Source organism: Canis lupus, chromosome 7 (assembly GCF_048164855.1).
Source record: "Canis lupus baileyi chromosome 7, mCanLup2.hap1, whole genome shotgun sequence".
NCBI classification, from domain to species: domain Eukaryota; kingdom Metazoa; phylum Chordata; class Mammalia; order Carnivora; family Canidae; genus Canis; species Canis lupus.
Genome location: NC_132844.1, coordinates 3,185,964 through 3,207,579, shown reverse-complemented (window position 1 = coordinate 3,207,579; position 21,616 = coordinate 3,185,964). Strand labels below are relative to the sequence as shown.

At 34.3% G+C, this 21,616-nt stretch overlaps 1 long non-coding RNA gene across 1 annotated transcript; it reads left to right on the top strand.

Moving 5' to 3' along the window:
* Positions 1-10,609: 10,609 nt before the first annotated feature.
* Positions 10,610-21,073, top strand: LOC140636209 (uncharacterized). The gene is made up of 2 exons (XR_012033509.1): positions 10,610-10,760; positions 20,798-21,073. It is a non-coding gene; the product is annotated as an uncharacterized lncRNA (long non-coding RNA).
* The last annotated feature ends 543 nt before the right edge of the window (positions 21,074-21,616 follow it).

Here is a 21,616-nt window from a genome sequence, read left to right as displayed (position 1 = left end):
TAATTACAACGAAGATATACCTAGATCGCATGGGATGCATGCATTTTCTACTTTTGTTTTAACGTCATCCTGACTACATCTGTAAGGAATTTGTGCCAACTTTGCTCCCCAGGCGAGTTTCCCTTTATGCACCATCTCTAAACACTAAGAAACGTACTGTTGTATTGTGACTTAAATATGTCAAAACATTTTAGAAGAATAGCCTGTTCTCCATGAGAAATGAGCTGTATTTTTTCCTTTATATTTTCATAGAAAACACAACTATCAGAAAAGACCAAAAGGTATCTGAAATTTCGTGGGTTACTTAGGTTTTTCTTATTAAAAACTGTGTGCCGGTGTCATGGAGACATTGAATTGAAGAGTGATCTACTCTTGATACATGATACACAGAAACAAGCTCAATGGAGAACTGTTTTCTTAGCTGTTCAATGTTATATTCCAACACAATCTATTTATATTACTCTTTACTTTGTAAGTAGAGCTTTAGGAATCACTTCAAAATCATAATTATGGCTATATATTGTTCTCTAAAATATATATTTTAATTAAATGTAAGGAAAAAAACAGAAGCATTATTTTTCCTCAAAGATTTTACAAGCCTGGGGCGTGATTATCTTCCAACTTTGTGCTTACCTGTGTATCTACATATCTTATGTGTCTTCTGGTTAATATCTTAAATTATACAGTGCTTTAACCTTGTCTCATCTCTGTTTACAAACTCACATCTTAAAACGTTTGACACTAGGGATTCTGGTTCCCCTTCTGAGATGCAGCGTTAGCATGAGCAACTGCCACTTCTAATCAGCACTGTGAACTATATCATTTGAAAATCCACCAAGACTAGAAATCTAATTATCCAGGCCCTCTGTGGCCGGGGCTGCTGGGAGCCCTAGAGCCTCTTCCTGGCAAGGTGCTGAGTGAGAGGACTGAGAGATCAGGGCACAGCTGTGAAAGGTCAGCTCCGACCCTCGGAGCGCACAGACCCCCGGTGAGGAGAGAGTTGAAGGAAGCGTGTCATGGAGCTTTCTGAGGGTGACAGGGTCAGGTATGTGGGATACATCACACAGCACCCGTGACAGCACTGAGTGTCCCTTCTATATCAACAGAAGCAACATTAAGTTTCCCTTATTCTTTCTGAGAAGAGAAATAATGGAACAACTGTGCATTTTTTCTGGATATTAGATAATATTGAAAAATGCTTGTATGGATTTTATTCACATAGTTAACCCACTGATTCATTACATAGAGGTCAAGGAAACCCGTAGTCAGAATTTTGTAGATGAAAATATAGTTAAGAAGGAGGGGGGAAAAAAAGGAAAGGATGATAGAAAAAAAGGAAATTTTAATATCCTTGTTCCAAGAACCTTTATTTCTTCCGAAACATGTGTGTAAAATGTATATTTATATGAAATACACCTGTGTGTATATGTGTATAAATTTCTATAAATATATTTAATACTATATATACAGATTCATGTGTGTATATATGTATGTATTTAATTTTTTAATGGAAAAGAGGTCATTTGATTCTTCTTTTAGCTAATGAGTATCCATCCTTCTTTCCTATTAGGCAGGAGTTCCCCACTGCATGTCATCTTGTTGGAAGGCCCCACACCAGGGCATCTGACTCGTTACCTACTTCTTTATTTTGTTGCCTCTAATTAGAATATAAGCTACATGAGGGCAGATACATTTTCTCTTTTCTTTTTTTTTTTTTAAGATGTTATTTATTTATTCATGAGAGACACAGAGAGAGGCAGAGACACAGGCAGAGGGAGAATCAGGCTCCCTGCAGGGAGCCTAACGTGGGACTTGATCCCGGGACCCCAAGACCACTGCCTGAGCCAAAGGCAGATGCTCAACCACTAACCACCCAGGTGTCCTTAGGCCTTTGTCTCTTGACTGAATGGCATAAAGAATGAGGGACATAAGTATTCTTTCAAGATTATAATAGGGACCATGTCCTACAACCTCAGAAGACCTAGCCACACCGCTTCTGCTGAAGATAGCTGTGTGCTTCTGGCACTGTGGCTCCAAGAAGCTCCTCTAATTCTAACCCTGGTTTCCAGGATCACATCCAAATTGTTGACCTACATACCCTTTTAATAATTCTTAATTTTTATTTGAGCAAGTTAGAACTGGTTACTGCTTTTTATAACTAATTGCACTGTAGATGATGCCAATTTTGAGAATCGAATCAGACTCAATCTTGCCATTTAAGATCTTCTCTCTTCAAAATAAATTCTTAGAACTACCAAATGGGTAGTTATGGTAAAGGAACAACAGCACAGGATAACAGTCATTTCTGTACTACTGGATAAGTTCTCTCAACAAAAAAAGAAAATAAGAAGATATGGTGTGTGTTTATGAGATTAGGAGGAAGTTGAAATTTGGCTCTCTTTGTATCTGGAAAGTTGAAATGTACTATAATATTTGTCCTTTACATAAATCACTATTGTAAATGTTATGTTAATGTGAACATGCATACATGCTGCCTGCCAGGGCAGAGCAAGGGAAGTTTTTGCCCTTCTGGTGTTGGTAGTAGAAGGCAACCATTGCCTTACTATAATATTAAATGATATAGTAATATGAACATATTTTTATAGCTTTTGTAAAGAAAAGCTAACTTTCTATTGAGCTGATATTTTTCATCTTCAAGATCATTCATCATTTCAACCACCTTCAAAATCATGGCATATACAGATGAAATATAGAGTGCTCTGTCAGATGTAGTCATCAAAAATACTAAAAATCATAATTCTTCCCAATACAATGGACAGATCTAGCATTAGGAATCATTCTATATTTTAAGCTATCATGAGATACTATCTAGCAGAAGATTCTATCTGGCATTTACTTTATTTTACTTTACTTTAAAGATTTATTTATTTATCATGAAAGACACAAAGAGAAGCAGAGACACAGGCAGAGGGAAAAGCAGACTCCCTGCAAGGAGCCTGATGTGGAACTCGATCCCAGGACCCCGGGATCATGCCCTGAACAAAAGGCAGATGCTCAACCATGAGCCACCCAGGTGTCCCAAACATGGCATATTATTTAACTATTTATTTAATAGTTTGGAAAAATTCCACTTACTGTGTAGTAGGAATTTAATCACTTTGAAGGATATAACTGAAGAACATAATAACATAGGTTAAAGTCACTCTAGACAAAATCCTTGGTCAATAATTCTACATAATGAGATTAAAATGATATTAAATGGGATGGCCCAATCAATAGATTCATGAAATCTTTAATGTACACAGCTGTAAACACATCCGTGCACATATAGAAAACCTCTTAATAAGCTTATTTGTAAAAATAAGATGATGAAAGCCTAAAATGATGATAAAAAATTAGTTGATTTTCTGTAAAATCTAGCAATTTGATATAATCAATCAATCCGTCCTGTTTTCTTGAAGGATATTTCTTGGTTAAGCCTGCCTAGTAGGTGGACTATGGCAAGGCAGTGGCATCTCCGGAGCAAAGTCTTAATGAAATTTTTCAAATGTTAGGATTGTAGGAAAGAGTTAACAAATATTTGGAGAACTGGAATCAGAAATTTGTGATCATCTCATTGTCTCCTCCTAAATACTTTGAAAAAGAAGATAATAAATGTACTACAGAATATGTAAACTTCAAACTCTCTGGAGTTCTATAGATAATATTAGACACGAGGCTTTGCTAATGAAAAGTACAAACAACATCAAAGCAAAATGGGAGCTACTAATACATAAACAATGATATATTACCACAATTTTATCTGTTGTGACTGTCAAAGGTAGTTGCTTACAGATGCCGTAAATTTGTGCACTAAAAGGTGTATAACAAGAAGCTTTAAAAGATGCAGAGGTGATACTCAGGTTCTAATAAAGCAGAAACATGTAAGTACCCCAAAACACAGCAAGCAGCGCTCCTGGAAATGTGCATGTCTCCTTGTTGCTACCATCTACAAATGTCATAGTGATAAGGTGCTGAGTACTTCGAATGATTCTAATCTGTTCTACTTGATTTTCCCACACACTTTGATTAAATCCAACAACACATACCAGCACCCAAGCAAATGAATTATATTGTAGAGAGTTGTATAATCAGGATCACTCATTTTCCTTAAAGTTAGAATCACAAAATTTCAAATGGATATTTACTCGTGTCAGGAGTCCTATCATACAACCAAAATTAAGTCATTTTGCTACTCCCCGCTGTCTTACATTTTTTTCTTTACTCCTATATATAGCATAGAGGTTATGATCACAGGTTCTATGTGCTAGAAAGAATGTTAAACAATTGGATCTCTCATATATTGCAGGTGGAAGTATAATTGATTCAAAATTGTTTGGCTGTATCTACTAAAGCAATTCTACTTCTAGGCACATTCCCAAGAAAAAAAAATGTATGTACCAAAACACATGTGCTAGATCATAGCAGTTTTGTTCAAAATGGCCAGAGACTGGAAAGCAACCCAAATATCCATCAATAGCAAAGTAAAAAAATATGTGGTATATTTACACAATGAAATTGCACACAGCAATGGAAAAGAACAATGGCTGATGCATGCACCAACATGGGTGAAAGCCAGATGCCTAGGAGTATATATGATTGGATTCCAATTCCATGTGAAAAGTTCCAAAATCAGCAAAACTTATTGATTGCAAATCAAGGTCAAAGTGCTGATACAAGTCTGAGTGCTGGAATTGCTCTATTTTTCAACCTGGACGGTGATTACATGGGCGAGTGTGACTACTCACTGGGCTACACACTTGGGAGTGACACATTTTTATATTTTGCTTTGTTTTGTTTAACTATTTTGAAAAAAAGTATTCTGAAAAAGTATAGATTTGCAGCAGGTTGCAAAAAAAAATGTACAGAGAAATCGTGTGCATCCATTCTCCAGGGTCCTTCAAATTTAACATCTTGTAAAGCTCTATCAGAATATCAGAACCAAGACAATGAGATTAGTAGAATTAGAGAAGCTTATTCAGGTGCCATATGTTATACGTGTACCTTACTTCTATGTACATAGCTTAATGAAATTTTATTAATGCAGAGCCGTCTATAACTATCATCATAATCAAGATAGTCCACTATTATATCACAGCAAGGTGACCTTGTGCTATCAGAAACTGATAGCCGTACAGCTCTCTCCTTGCTTCCCTGTCTCTAACCCCTGGCAAATACTAACCTGTACTTCATCTTTCTAATTATAATGTTATGAATATATAATAACAATGTGAAATATATGTTTTGGGAACGGTTATCTTACTCAGATAATTCCTTGAGATTCATCCAAGTTGTTGTGTGTTGCAATAGATTGGTCTTTTTATTGCTGAGTAGTATTTTATGGTTTTAACCATTTTGCTTAACCATTCACTCATTCAAATGCATTTGGGTAGTTTCCAGGTTTTGACTATTATAAATAAAGCTGCTATCAAAATTCATGCATGAAAATAAGTCTTTGTTTTCTGAGGTAAATGCCCAAGAGCGCAATTTCTGGGTTGTATAGTAAGTCCATTTTTGGTTTTGAAAGGAACGGCCAAACTATTTCCCAGAATGTCTGTACTATTTTAAATTCCCAGTATCAGTGTATGAGTTATCTGGTTTCTCTGTATCCTCACCAGCAGTTAGTGTTATCACTATCTTTCATTTTACTCATTTTGATAGGTAATGACATCTTATTATAATTTTAATGTGCATTTCCCCAATGGCTTATAATGGTGAACATAGTTTCATATATTTATTTTTTGTATCTTTTTTGTTGATACTTTATATATTTTGTACCTCAACACAAATGTAAAAAAAAAAAAAAAAATCCCCTTAGAAAAGGCTCTGGAAGCAGACTCCATCAGTATGAAGACTTCTAGCTCTGCCATTTACCAGCTGTGTAAACTTAACCAAGTTTCCTATCAGTGTCTAATGGAGATGTTGTGTTTAATATATTCATACATTTAAAGCATTTAAAACAGTACTTAGTAAACTGTCAGGTCAAAGAAGAACATGTTAAGAAAAACAAAATTTTTCCAAACCGCCTCCTATTTGTCTTTTCATTCTTGGCTGCTAGCTCAGCTCATGCAAAGAATCTTACTCTAAATGTATTAGACATATTTACTCATTAAATCCTCACAACAACCTTGTAAGATATTTCTACACTTCACAGATGAAGAAATTCAGCCACAGAGAGGTCAAGTAATTTGTCCAAGATTAGAAAGCTGTCAGAGGCCAAGCAATAGAATTGAACCTCGGCCATCTGCCCCAGTACTCTTAACCAGTAAGTAATCAAATGGGAGTGGATTCTTACTTTCCCGCTACAAACCTACCCTCCGCATCTGGACTCACTTACTCTGCATTTCCTCCTTCCACAATAAAATAAGTTCCTTGCCTTCATCTAGGGCCAATCTCTACAATTATGCTTGGAACCAGGTGCTGTTACGTGCTCAAGAATCTTACTTCTCTGCCCGTCCCACGTCTCTTCTGCGTTGGTTGCTTCACCCTCACTATTGGTGTAGCAACATGCCTCGCTTAATATTAGCTCTCTTCTACAAGTTTTATGACCTTATGTTTCTCTCTAGTTGACACCAATTTCTCTCTCCAATTCATAGCAAAATTCCTTGCATGAGTCATCTGTAATTGTGGGATCTACTTCTAAATGTCTTTCCTTTTAAGGAACTCCAAAGTTTTGTCTGTACTTGCAAGAAGAGCTCTGAGGAGGGCCCTTAACATGCTATCAAAGTAGGAGCAGTCTTTCTCTTTCCCAACTATTTATACTATTAGCTCCCTTCTTTCTCAAAACTGCTTTTCTTTTAACAAGTTGTCTAATTCTCCACAACCCCTTGACTGCTGCTTTTCAGTCTCCCTTTTAGCTTCTCCTCCCTGGCCCAATGTCTTATGGAAAGCATAGCTATGTCTCATTCAGTTCTTGTCTTTCTTCTCCTTTCTGGACATGCCATTCCCCTAGATGGGCTCATCCAGGCCTATGGCTTCAAATACATCTATATATTGATGATTCTAAAACTTCTATATCCAGCTATTAGCCTCTCTACTGAGATCTTGAATTGTATGTCCAACTTGGTATCTCTACCTAAATATTGAATTAGCATTTCAACTTTGAAATTATTGCTCAAAATTTATCAGTTGATGACCACTTGCTCCATATACCAAACCTACTCCTCCCCTAGACATCCCAATCTTAGCCAATGATGCTAGCCAAAAACTTCCAAGTTATTTTTTATTCTTCTCTCTTTCACTCCACTTATACCACCTATCAACAAAATCCATTGGTTACTTTCTATTAAAAAGAGAGAGATACTAAATCAAATCACAAATTACCATCTCCATTCTTTCCACACTTATCCTTGAGATTTTGCATCATCTTCTATTCTTGCTTTTCTTCTCATCTCTTAAAGAGGCATCCAAGATAATCATTTTTTTAAAGATTTTATTTATTCATGAGACACACAGAGAGAGGCAGAGACATAGGCAGAGAAAGGAGAAGCAGTCTCCATGCAAGGAGCCCAATGGGGGACTCGATCCCAGACCCCAGGATCACACCTTGGGCCAAAGGCAGACACTCAACCCTGAGCCACCCAGGTGTCCCCAGGGTAATCATTTAAATAATAAATCAGGGTAAAAATATAATTATATACTTGCTTAAAACTCTCCAGTGACTTTCCATTGTATTGAAACTAAATCAAAACCCTTATCAAACCCTTATCTAAAAAGCCTTGTGTGAACTGATCATTCCCTTCCCTCTGAATTTAACTTCATTTCCCCTATTTTTCATGACTCTAACCACAGGAGCCTTCTGGATGTTCCATAAGCATGGCCAACCTTTCTCTACATGGAGTTTTCCTACCCTAGATATTTCCATGACTATTTTCAAGTTTCCATCTGAATTTCTGCTCCTTCAAAGATGCTTTCCCTTGCCACTATAGTCAAAGTAACTATCAGCATGTTCTAACTTTCTGTGCATTTATAGTCTCTTCATAGCACTTAACTACCGTAAGTTAAACTATAGGTATTACGTTATGAGCTTTTTTATTTGTTGTCTCTCTTACTGCTCCTGTCTCACTCACTCCCCTAAAGAAAGTGATTTTCAAAGTTGCTAGTCCTTTGTTCACCATTCCATATTCAATGTCCATAATTTTTATGGCATTTAAAATAGATACCCCCTATTCTCAAATGATTAGAACAGTCTTTGGTAGATTAATTTTTAAAAAGCTGAGAAACATATGATGTACATGTACTGAAAATTGTGAAAAGTGTGCATTCATGTTCTTTAAATGCATTGATGCATCTTTAGCATGTGGGTCTAATGTTTGGAGTTCCCACATAACGCAGCATCTATGGTTACTTCACTATTAAAAATGAGCAAGCAGTTAAAGACAACTTGTGAAGCCATCTGGATGCTGACTTGTTTAAAATTCTTATGGTATTTTCTTTTATATGATACAACTGTCCGATCAAAACTGATTTAGCATTTACTTCTGTAGCAATTCATCTTAATATTATTAACACTTCCAAAACTTTTAGCTTAGTTTTCATGGAATTAACAACTCTGTTCCATTTGTTGCTCATCTGTCATTGGTTTAATGTGACATTAATTGGTTTATTGTGACATTAATTGTATAATTATAATAACAAGTACAGTCCCATAAACAGATTTGGACACAATTTGAGTGCAACTTGGTAACTCACTGGGGAAAGAGCAATGCTACTGCAGCCTTTCATAATTCCCATTAGCCTTTAACTTACAGTTAAATAACCTGAAAACAATAGGGGCCTTTTTGGTTGATAAGCTTAATTAATACAATCCTATCAAATTTATAATTTCTGGAAATAATTATCATATTCCAGTCATAAGCTAAACAGTGAAGGTCTATGTTTGGTCATCATCAAAAGACCCTTCGGTGCATTTATACGAATTTGTGAAAGGTAAATTTTTCCCCAAAATAATGTATTCATCTGGTTTGAAACTACTGCAAACATCATATATTTAATTAGTTTCTTCTATTTTCTCAGAAGATATATGAAGCTTTAAATTCAGTTGGAAAGTCAAGACTGACAGGTAAAGTAGTAACAAATGTACCTGGAAGAGTCATGATTTTTTTTTTTTTCAGAAAGAGCTACGTAACTGCCTTCTATAATTTGCATATTTATGTTATATGATGAAATATTGATACAACTAAACATTTTAAATAATTATTTTTTCAATAAATTCTGGTTTATATTTCATTTAATCATATGGTGTGACTAATTTTCTGATGTCAGTGAAAATTAAAATATTGTCCATTTGTGCCATATACAGAAATTCTGCTAGTCTGACTACAGTAACACAAGACTTCCCTGATCAACTATTAGATAAGAGATCAATACAAAAGTATTAATTTTTTAAAATATTTTATTTATTTATTTATTTATTTATTTATTTATTTATTTATTTGAGAGCAAGAGAAAACACAAGCAGGGGGATGGGGAGGGACAATCCAGGAGGGGCAGAGGGAAGGGCTGAAGCAGCAGGCTCCCCGATGAGCAGGAAGCCCAACTCGGGGCTTGATCCCAGGACCCCGAGATCATGATGGGAGCAGAAGGCAGACACTTAACTGACTGAGCCACCCAGGAGCCCCAGTACAAGAGTAACTTTGTATATACTTTGTAAAACTCAATACATAGTTCAAATTCATATATTATTAATTACTTCATTTAAAATCCTAGTTAGCGCCCAGAAAGAGTTGCTTGTGAACAGATTCCCTCCAGAAAGCATTTCATTCACACTGGATGACACATTAAGGAAATTGTGGGAAGGGTTCATTTAGATACACTTTTATATGGTTAATTACACAGTTAATGAGGTTGAAACATGCAGAATCATTTTAAATTTTTTGAAAGTATATTTTCATGTAAATTCCAGAATTACTTTTGTGGGGTGGTGGTGATGATTGAAGTGTTTAACAGTTACTAACCATTTGGAAGGTATTAGTTCTAATCTGTAGCAGACAGTTACGGTATTAGAACACTATCATTGCAATCATCTTGTTACAAGCTAATGTACTATGTACCTCGTTAAAGAAATATTATAAAATGTGAGCATTCCTATTTATTCCAACATAACAAACAGTCAACTCTTAGTACCCAAAGTGTTCCTGAACTATTTGTATTTTTGAGTAATCTATAACTCAAAGAAACATCTTTAAGTTTTTCTAAAAGTTATTTCAGTTTAAAAAGTTAAATAATTGTTTTTTGCTTAATTTCTTGCCAGCTAGGGAAATATAAAGAGATGTTTATTTAAAAGATACTTAATTATGGTGTGTCAATTAAACAAAGTTTGGAGAAGGAAGACACATGCTATGACCAAAATTTAATGCATATCCTAGAAGTATATAAATTCCTTCAACATTTCACAAAGCAGCTGATTTTCTGTTTAAATCTTTAGTACACGAATCTTTAGCTTGAGAGAATACATTTGTATATTTTAAATTGTATTCTCATAAAAGTTCTTTAATCATGCCTTCAGTTGATAAACTGAATACCACTATGTCTTTAGAGAATTAATGTCAGCAAATAGAATCTGAGACCTCAAGCCAGGCATTCTAAAGTTTTGTCACAATGAGACTATGTCAACATAGTAGATAGAATTATAATGATTCCCTTGGGGCTAACAGTATGAATTAATTTTAAAATGGAAATTTGAAACATTTAGAACTGGAAAGATGGTTATTAGTGAACTAGTCCAAACTCTGCATTTTGAAAAAAAAAATATTTTAAAGGTAAGCACAGAGCTAAAGAAATTCTCATAAGATCAAAAAATTAGCTTAAGGATTGTTTTGTGAGTTTTGGTTAAATGCTCTTTAATTTTTTCATCCAAATGATTAGGCGATGAATTAGAAAAACCAACATTTAATGGGATCCTTAACATGCAAAAGTCATCACCCAGAGTAACCTAGGTCTGCATGGATTGTTCCAGTAGTTGATCAGTATGTGCAAAAGAAAGCCAGCATATCCTTGGACCGTAACTGCCCAACCTTCCTGCACGGCTTACCTTCTTTTTACCATGTCAAGCAACAACACATGGATACAGGAGAAAGTGACGGGAAAATTGAATATGGTTAAGTCCCTCTGTCATACAATCAGATACTTTCTAACCCATTCCCTTGTTGTAGATCAATCTGACCTTATGCCATGTTGGGTTGAGATATTGTAAATTTATTCTTAAGATGTCAAACAATATATTTACAGTTGAAAACCTCTATGTATTCCTCTTGGAGGCATTTCCCCAGTGTCCCTTCTCTAGATATAATTATCATAGTGAATTTCGTGTTAATCATCCCCAACAGTATTTTTATCTTATATTTTTACCACAAACCTATTAGACATATATATTATTAGTGTCATAATGTTTAAATGGTATTTTGATTGCTATTTTTGATGGATCTATATTTTTTAGCTTTAAAGCTTACTGTTTAAGCTTTAGCTTTAAAGCTTACAGTTTGTTTTTTTTTTCAATGACAATGGCAATGCTACATTTCATTAGCTTATTCTGTAGCTACATATTTAAGGTATTTCTGATCTTGCCATTATAAACAAAACTGAAAAGAAAATATATATATGGTTAGGCATATGTTTAAGGCATATACATATATATACATATATATATGTTTAAGATATATACATATATATATGTTTAAGAGTTGAATATAGTATATAAACCAAGAAATGAAATTTCTGGGTTTTAAGGTATACAAATCTTAAAATTTACTGGATATCATGTTGCTCTCTAAAATGGTTGTACCAATTTATTCTCTTACCAAGAGATATGAAAATTCTTTGCCAACATTCAGTTTGTCATGTACTTAAATATTTCAGTCAGTTTGATGTATATAATCTTTGTTTTAACTTGCATTTTTATGATTACTAATAAAACTAAATAGCTTTTTACATGTCTGTTGACTATTTAGACTGCTTCTTTTATAAACCGATGATATCTTTATTTGCTTTTCATTCAGTTTTTTTCTCTTTTTCTTATGCATTTGTAGATGTTCTTATTCATTTGTAAATGTTCTTCATATCTTATTGTAAAAGTTCTTCATCTTTGTGGGGTAAACATATAGTTAATATGTATCATAATATGACATATATAGGTGGTATATGTAGGATATTGTGGGAGATACATTTATGATACATATGCGTGGGATATACACATATATATGGACATATATCTTCGCTATCTCCTCCCAATGTATTTAAAGTACCCTTTGTTAAACAAGATATTTAAAACCTAAAGTACTTGTATTTGTTTTCTGATGTATGCCTTTAATATCTGTTTAAGAAAATTTCCTCACTCGGGGCCATTATTATATGTCTTAATATTTGTTTGTAAAAGTTGTGAAGATTTGTATTTTGTTCGCTGTTCTGTCTGAACCTTATTTTTGTGTATATTTATTAAATAGCTCTTCCTTTTCCATTGATACTTACGTCTACTTCTGAGACACATCTTTCCCATATATGCACATCTTTTCCATATATGCCTGTTTCAGAACTGTTACATTATTTTTCAAGCTAATACTTTTAGTAAGTGCTCTATCATGGGTTAGCAATAATGTCAATATTTTGCAAGAGTAATACCTCTCAATATATCCTTTATTGTCCTTTTTCAAAGCAATCTGTCTATTCATTGTTTTTCCCTATGACACTTAAAATGACCTTTCAAGTTTTAGGCAACAAGTATTTAGCCAATTTTGTAGTGATTCTTCCATTAGCAATTTTTTAAATGAATGTAACTTATTTTAAATGTCCAACGCATACAATTGCATCCAGTTTAACACATATATCTATCTGGGAACCCTTTACCATGATACAAACATTTTTACCAACCCAATTACATTGTGCCACTTTGTATTCCATCCCTACTTCTATCCTTTTTCCAGGCAATCACTGATCTCCTTCCTATCACTATATTAGTTTGCATTTTCTATAATTTTATATACATGGAATCATAGAGCATGCACTATATTTTTGCACAGCTTCTTTCATTCAGCATAACGATTTTGATACTCTGATATCAAAAATTTCATAATTTGATATTCATCCAAGTTATTGTGTGCAACAATAGTTTATTGCTTCTTATTTGAGCAGTATCTCATTGCATAGACGTACCACAGCATTTGTTGATGGATATTTGGATTGTTCTCAGCTAAGGCTACTATCCATAAATCTGCTCTGAATATTGATGTACAAGCCTTTATGTGAACATATGTTTCATTGTTTGGATAAATACCGAGGAGTGGAATGCCTGGACCATATGACAAGTGTTTGCTTAGCTTTCTACAAAATGGTCAGACTATTTTCTGAAGCAATTGTACAATTTTATATTCCTATTAGCAGTGTTTGCCAATATTTGGTGTGGCTGAAACTACTTTGTTATTTTCTCAGCTTAGTAAGATAAATTCAAATATAAATTTAAACACCAAACGTATGTGAGAAGTAAAAAGTTAGAAATTACCAGAGGATGCTTGTCTTTGTCTAATCAAAGCAAGGCCTTCCCTATTATCTTCCTATACAGGTATGTAGACTTATGTTTGTCCACCATTTCATTAACAGTATAGCAACTCAAAGGCCTCCATTTTAGATAAAGGCTGGTTTTCCGAACCCCTAACTTTCATGGACCCCATTTCTTATGCCTGCGTGGGTTACCAGGTTATTGAGGCAGGTGAATCAATCCCACTTCTCATCACCCATCCCAACTGATTCTCAATATCTCTTCCCACTTCCAATTTCCGTACTCTCTTCTGGAGTATGTTGCCCTCTTTGATTTTGCTTATGAAGAAATTGAAACTGACTCATTTATTAAAATTCATTTATACATACTTACTATTTTGGTTAGTTCTACAGCAAATCAAAACTCCTACCCAATTAACTAAATATGTTTTCCTTATTTGCTTTGATGCAAGCCAAACAATCAGATTAAATTAGAAAAGCAAATAAAACCTTGGAGCACCACTATTCATCGTAGCCAAGAGGTAAAAAACAGCCTAAATGTCTATTGACAGATGAATAAATAAACAAAATGTCATTATATATAATATATATAACATTACATAAACATATTATACACACACATATACATTATTCAGCCTTAAAAAGAAAGGGAATCCTGTTACATGCCACAATATGGATGAACTTTGAAGACATTATGCTAAGTGAAATAAGCCAGTTGCAAAAAGACAAATACTGTATGATTTCACTTGTATCAGGTATCTAAAGTAATCAAATCTATGTAAACAGAAAGTACAATGAAAGGTACTGGGGCTCAGGAAAAGCTAAAAGGGGAGGTGTTGTTTAATGGATACAATCCTTCAAATTTGTAAGATGAAAAATTCTAGAGTTTCATTTCAGAATAATGTGAATATATTTAATGATACTCAGCTATACACTTAAAAATGGTTAAGATTATAAATTCTATGTTATGTGCTCTTACCACAACAAAAATAAATAAAAGCTTTGGGTAGTTTTCCTTTATATCAATATGAAGAAATTGTCTTCCTATTTCTTCTGAAATAGAAGACAACTAATTTTTCCCACAAATATTGGTATCCATATTTAGGGAAGCTTTTGAGCAACCTCAACAACAATAGTTCCACTGTGATAGATTTCTGAATACTGAATAAGATCTAGAGAATTTTAAAAGATCTGGACTCACTGTAACCTCTACTCTCTGAAGTTCAGATGCCATTGCTCAAAGGGCAGATGAGTTTCCTACTTACCAGATGTCAGTTGAAGCATGGAATTTTTTTTCTTTTTTAGCTTAAGGGCAACTCTTTCTATATTTTCTTTATCAGCAGTGAAGCCCAAAGAACCTGATTCTGTGAACTATAAAAGTTTCTCTTTATAGGATAATAATATATTTTCAGATTTGATTATCTTGAAATTTATCTCTAAAAGGTAGTTACCTTGGTTCACAATACTCCAGAAAAAAATATGAAAACAAACAAAAGTGAGAAAAAAGAAAACAAAAGTGGACTCTATTTTAAAGCATGAGTAATATAATAGTTTTATCAGAGATATATATGTAATATTAGGAGATGTATTTTATTTCAGGAATTGTATGTGCAATATCAAAATAGTTGTCCTTTTTATCCCATTGATTTTCTTCAGGCTGTCATTGTGAGGACAGTTATTTAACTTTTTGTTAACTTCTAATTAACAGAATGTAGATGTTTTCTGGAGAAGGAAAGGAAGAGCCCTTTAAAGCCATTTGGTATATTCAGTTACTCCTTTGAGTTACTTCACAGAGTACCTCTTTTGCATAGTGTCTTTTACAAATCTGAATTTGTATTTTTGAATTCCTATTAAAGTCCACCCAGCAGGATATAGTTTTAAGTTAAAACTTTAAGGAGAGGGATCCCTGGGTGGCGCAGCGGTTTGGCGCCTGCCTTTGGCCCAGGGCGCGATCCTGGAGACCCGGGATCGAATCCCATATCAGGCTCACGATGCATGGAGCCTGCTTCTCCCTCTGCCTGTGTCTCTGCCTCTCTCTCTCTCTCTCTCTGTGACTATCATAAGTAAATAAATAAAAATTAAAAAAAAAAAACTTTAAGGAGAGAGAAAGAATATTCTTGTCAGCAAAATTCTTTCCATAAACAACTTCTAGCTAGCTACCTGGTACAAAATGTTAGTATTTTCAGCCTGTATAGCTTTTCTGTCTGAGAACTTTGGAGAGTAGATTTAACTCTTTTCAGAAATGGTGAGATCAAAAAACAGAAATATAGTTTTCCTACCATCTCCCTTGGGCTTTCAGTTTACTTTCAAGATTGTTATTAATACTTAATACTTTAAAAGATCATTATACTAAAAGGTAATGCTCTTTGAGGTTTTAGAAGCCACATGGCAAAAAATTTAGAAAGTATAACATTTGCAATTGTGTCATAAAAATAGTAAAACAACATTATTTCCAATGCAAAATAAACTTTAAAAAACTTATATTCTTTATGGTAACTCAACAGTTGTTAATACAACTTTTAGATCTCCTCCTACTCCCCATGCATCTGGTTTTATGTGCATTCTAGGTGTTAGAGTGGGTTTAATTTTAACTTGGAGATTAATTTAATAGAATATCTTCTACATTCCCAGGTGGAATAATAGACTTAGAATTTAAGTTGACCTTATTTGGGATGCCTAGGTGGCTCAGTGGTTGAGCATCTGCTTTTGACTCCAGTCGTGATACCAGGGTCCTGGGATCAAGTCCCACATCGGGTTCCCCGCTGGAGCCTGCTTCTCCCTCTGCCTGTGTCTCTGCCTCTTTTTCTGTGCCTCTCATGAATAAGTAAATAAATTCTTAAAAAAAAAAACAAAAACAAGTTGACCTTATATGACACTAAATAAACTGAACCACTGCAGATTGCTTCAGCATAAAATTAACCTCAGAATGACTCTCAAACTTTTCTTATATGGAGTACATGGGGGTAGCAGCATGAAGTAGGCTTGTGTTCCTTTGTTAGCATCTCTATAAATGTATCTTCACCATGGACAAGCCATTTATACTCACTCTTTTCTTGCCTATAGAATGGACACAAAAAGAATTATCCTACTATGTTAAGAATACTGCCAGACTCAAATAAGAATGTGAATAAAAGCAAGTTAAAAATCATAAAATTTTAGAAAATACAAACTACAATATTCAATGGCTTTATTATAATACAATGATGCATAGTCACACATTTTTAGAACTAGAATGGAATGGAATTTTCTAGTTCCAAGTTGCCTGATGTTTTTAGGTACAAAATATTCCATACAATTTCATGTGTTATCATGTATCCTAGGTATGAATGTCTGGTCAACTAAAATGCTTTATTCAACAGAGTGAATAATGAGACCTAGAGAAGTGAAGAAACTTAACTGAAGTTACCCAGAAATTTTGTGGCAAAGATGATTCTAGAGTGCATGCCTGCTAACTTGCACTCCAGTATACTATTTCCCTAGATGAGTTCTATTTACCTAGACTGACAATTGTGCCCCAAAGAGCCCTGTTCATTTCAGAGACACCTCAGTAGCAAACACAAATAGAGCTCTCCTAATCCTGACATTTCTTTTTTCCTGTTTTCTACACTGGGCATCCAAATTTCCATATTTGTAAAGATTTTTATTTATTTATTCATGAGATACACAGAGAAAGAGAGGCAGAGACACAGGCAGAGGAGGAAGCAGGCTCCCTGTGGGGAACCCAATGTGGGACCCAATCCCCGACCCCAGGATCATGATCTAAGCTGAAGTTAGATGCTCAACCACTGAACCACACAGGCATGCCCCAATAGAGTGTTTATAAAAACACTGCAAAAGATCCTGTTAAGAAGATGAAAATATTGGTAATGGGCATGAGCAAATACTTGAAAAAACACATATAACAAAGGATTTGTATCCAGAATTTATAAAGGACTCTCAAAATTCAACTGTGAAGAGTGAACAGTCCAATTAGGAAATAGGTAAAGGACATAAGGAAACATTTCATTGAAGAAGATACATGGTTGGCTGGTGGAGGTGGGGGCATGAAAATATCTTAAACATCATTAGCCACTAGGGAAATGCAAATTGAGACCATGATGAAATATCTGAAAATATTTTAGGCAACTAAAATAGCAAAAAACTGATTATATAAAACCCTAGCAAATATGCAATAAAGCAATCTCTCATACTTTTCTAGTAGGAATGTAGAATGGTAGTCCTTCTGAAAAATGGTTTCACAGTTTCTTTGAAAAACTAAACAGTTATCATATGACTCAAGAATCATACAGCTGGGGGCACCTGGGAGGAACCATTGTTTGGGTGACCAACTCTTCATCTTGGTTCATATTGTGATCTCATGGTCATGGGATTGGCCCCACCTCAGGTTCCATGCTCGGCAGAGTCTGCTTGGGGCCCTCTCTACCTCTCCCTTTGCCCTTCTCCCACCAAGATAAATAAATAAATCTTAAAAAAAAAAAAAAAAAAAAAAAAAAAGAGGGGCAGGCCGGTGGCTCAGTGGTTTAGCACTGCCTTCAGCCCAGGGCGTGATCCTGGAGACCCAGGATAGAGTCCCACATTGGGCTCCCCACATGGAGCCTGCTTCTCCTGCCTGTGTCTCTGCCTTTCTCTCTCTCTCTCTCTGGTCTCTCATGAATAAATAAATAGAATCTTTTAAAAAAAGAATCATACTGCTAGGCATTTTCCCCAAATAAATGAAAAATTTTATACAAACAAAAACTTGTGTATGAATGTTCACAGCAACTTTATTTGCAATAAAAAAAATTGGAAACATCTAAGATGTTCCCAATAGTTAAATGGTTAAACAAAACATGATATCTATATCACAGAATACTACTAAACAATAAAAAGCTAATGAACTATTTGTTTATTTGAAATTTATTATTTATTTGAGAAAGAGAGGGAACACATAGAAGGGGCAGAGGGAGAGGGAGAGAGACTCTCAAGCAGACTGCATGCTACACATGGAACTAACACCAGGCTTGATCTCATGACCCTGAGATCACATCTTGAGCTGAAACTAAGAGTTTGACACTTACCAACTGTGCCACCCAGATGCCCCAGGACTATTTAAATAAACAACAACTTGGAAAGATCTCAAAGGTATTATGCTGTATCAAAAATATGTCAAAAGGTAACATATGATTTAATTTATATAGCATTTATCAAATTAAATTATAGACATAGAAAGTATATTAATGGTTGCTGGGGATTAGAAGTAGTTAAGGGACAGAGACAGCTATCAAAATAAAGATAGTAGCAAAAGGTACTTGATTGCAATGGTGATTACACTACTATTCATATGTAATAAATCATATAGAACCTGGTATAAATAAAATGTGATTTCAGCTAGGTTTAAGAATAGAAAGTCAATATATGAAATCAATTTAATTTCTATATACCAGGAACAAAAAGTTGGGAATAAAATTAAGAAACAATACCATGTACAGTTACATTTAAGCACATGATGGGGCACCTGGGCACTTCAGTCAGTTAAGTGTTCAACTCTTGATTTCAGCTCAGGTCTTGATCTCAGGCTCATTAGTTCAAACCCCCTGATGGGCTCCATAATGGAGCCTGCTTAAAAAATAAATACTAATTAAAAAAACATGATATATTCAGAAATACACTTAGCCTCTATGTCCAGGATCCTATACTAAAAATCCTCAACACTATAGAGAAATGTTAAAGAAGACCTAAGTAAATGAAGACCACCATCCTCATTGATTAGATCGGAAGACTAGCCATTAAGATGTCAGTTCCATACAACTTTGAGTATAAATTCAATATAATTTCCTTCAAAAAATCTCAGCAGGGTTTTTTTGTAGAAATTGACAAGTTTATTATTCTAAAAATTATGGAAAAAACAAAGAACCTAAAATAGTCAAAACAATCTTGAAGAATATAACAAATTTAGAGAAACTATAATCTCGATTTTTAAAACTCACCATAAAACCATTGTAATTAAAATTATGTAGTATTTGCCTTAAAATAGGCAAATAGATCAATAAAATGAAGAACATTTTCAAAAATGGTCTCACATACACATGACCAATTACATTTTTTGGCATATACGCCAACATAATTCAATGAGGAAAGGATAGACTTTTCAACATATGATGCTGGAACAACTGGATATTCATTCATTTAAAACAAAACCAACAACCAGCAAATGCCTTGACTTCTATCTTGTATATAAAAATTAATTTGAGATTGATTTTAGATATATAAAAAGAGGTGAAAAGATCTGAACATCAGCATTTGCAAAGATTTCAACATCATTAGTGACCAGAGAAACACTAATTAAAAATATAATGGGATATTATTTCACATCTATTATAATGGTTACAATAACAAAGATTGGTAATATTGATAAAGGGAAGATATTGAGCCACCAGAATTTGCATACATGGTTGTCCCACTTTATAGGGGAAAAAAAGTAGTTTATTTTAAAGCTTACAGGGAAAAAAATATAGTTTATTGTAAAGTTAAAAACATACTTCCCCTTTGAGCCATCAATTCCACTCCTAAATGAATAGAAAATATACATCCACAAAAATACTGTTTATAGTTACTAAAAATAACTATAAACACAGAAAGTTCAGTCATAATAACTAATAACAAAACAATCAAATATACAGCAATGGGAAAATAAAGAGAAAGATAATACATTGATGCAGTATAATAGAATCCAACTCAGCAATGAAAAGGAATGAACCACCGACACATATGAAAACTTGGAAAATCTCAAAAACATGATGTTGAATAAAGAAATCTAAGACCAAAAGAGTTCATACTTCATGGTTTAAATTCCATGAAGTTCAAAAACAACCAAAAGTCACATGTGAGAATAGCAGCTGACTTTGGAGTAGGGGGAAGAAACTATCTGGAAAAGTCATGGGAAAACAAGCTGGGATAAAAGAGAGTCTACATCAAGCTCGTGATGACTGTATGGGTGTTTGCTTGAGCTTGCTTACTGAACACTTTAAATCTGGACATTTTGTTGTATGTAAATCAAACTAAAATCTTTTAAAAAGCAAAAAAAGTCATTTTTTTTATAATCATCTATCATAAACTGTCAGCTGAATGTCTATTAAATAAACCTCTATTCACTAGTTTGATCAGTAACATTGTTTTGGGAATGCACTAAATTTCCATTTTGTAATTACTCTATCTTAAATGTAAAAAAAGAAAAAGATTCTCTGCATTCAAATGAATAATTTACATATACTCAAATTACTGAACATGACAGGACACATTTGGTCGATGTTTTATTTCCTTTTCTTAACAGGCTCCACAAAACAGGCCAGATGGAGCAATCAGAACAGAGAAAGAACACTGAACCTGAAGTCAGACAACCTGAGTTTCCTTCCAGCTTCTGCATCTTATGATTCTATTTGGCAGAAGTTCCCAGCTGACTATCACTGCAGAGGTTTCCAAACACTAGAAAATACTATTATTTCAACACACAAAGCAGTGGTCTAATGCCCTCTGGGCATCTTGGTTGTCCACCTCAGGATAGTAAAGAAAATACTGGTATTTATAATAAAATGTGACTATTCCTGTTCCTCGGTCTCTTAAAGTGTTTTGAATTTGTGGTACCTTTGTTTTAATATGCAGGAATCACTTTTCTCTTTCATTTTTAAAGCTCTTATGAAATCAATCACATGTTTTGGTGCCACCTTTTAAGCAGCTGACATAAAGCCTAAGGGAGAGGGCAAAAGTGTAAATGCCATCCCTCTTTCCTCTGGCTCCCCGTCACACAGAAACAACTCCATAGCTTTTCACTGATAATTTCTTTTCAAACTCTGACATCTTGCAAAATTAATGATCATGTAGCTCTAAAAATGTAAGACTTCCACTACCTCTACATTTTAAATCTATTTGCTTTAATGTGTTCTCATATAAAAATGAAACAACTATATGTGCATAGGTATATACCTACATGCATGCACATATGCACAGTCACAGACATAAACATATATCAATGAAATAATCACTTATTTTTACAGTCTCTCCTCCATTCAATATATAAATATTTTCAACTGTAGACAGTTTTCATGCGAAGCACTAGGAATGTGATTTTAAGCTGGTCTACATCTCTATAATA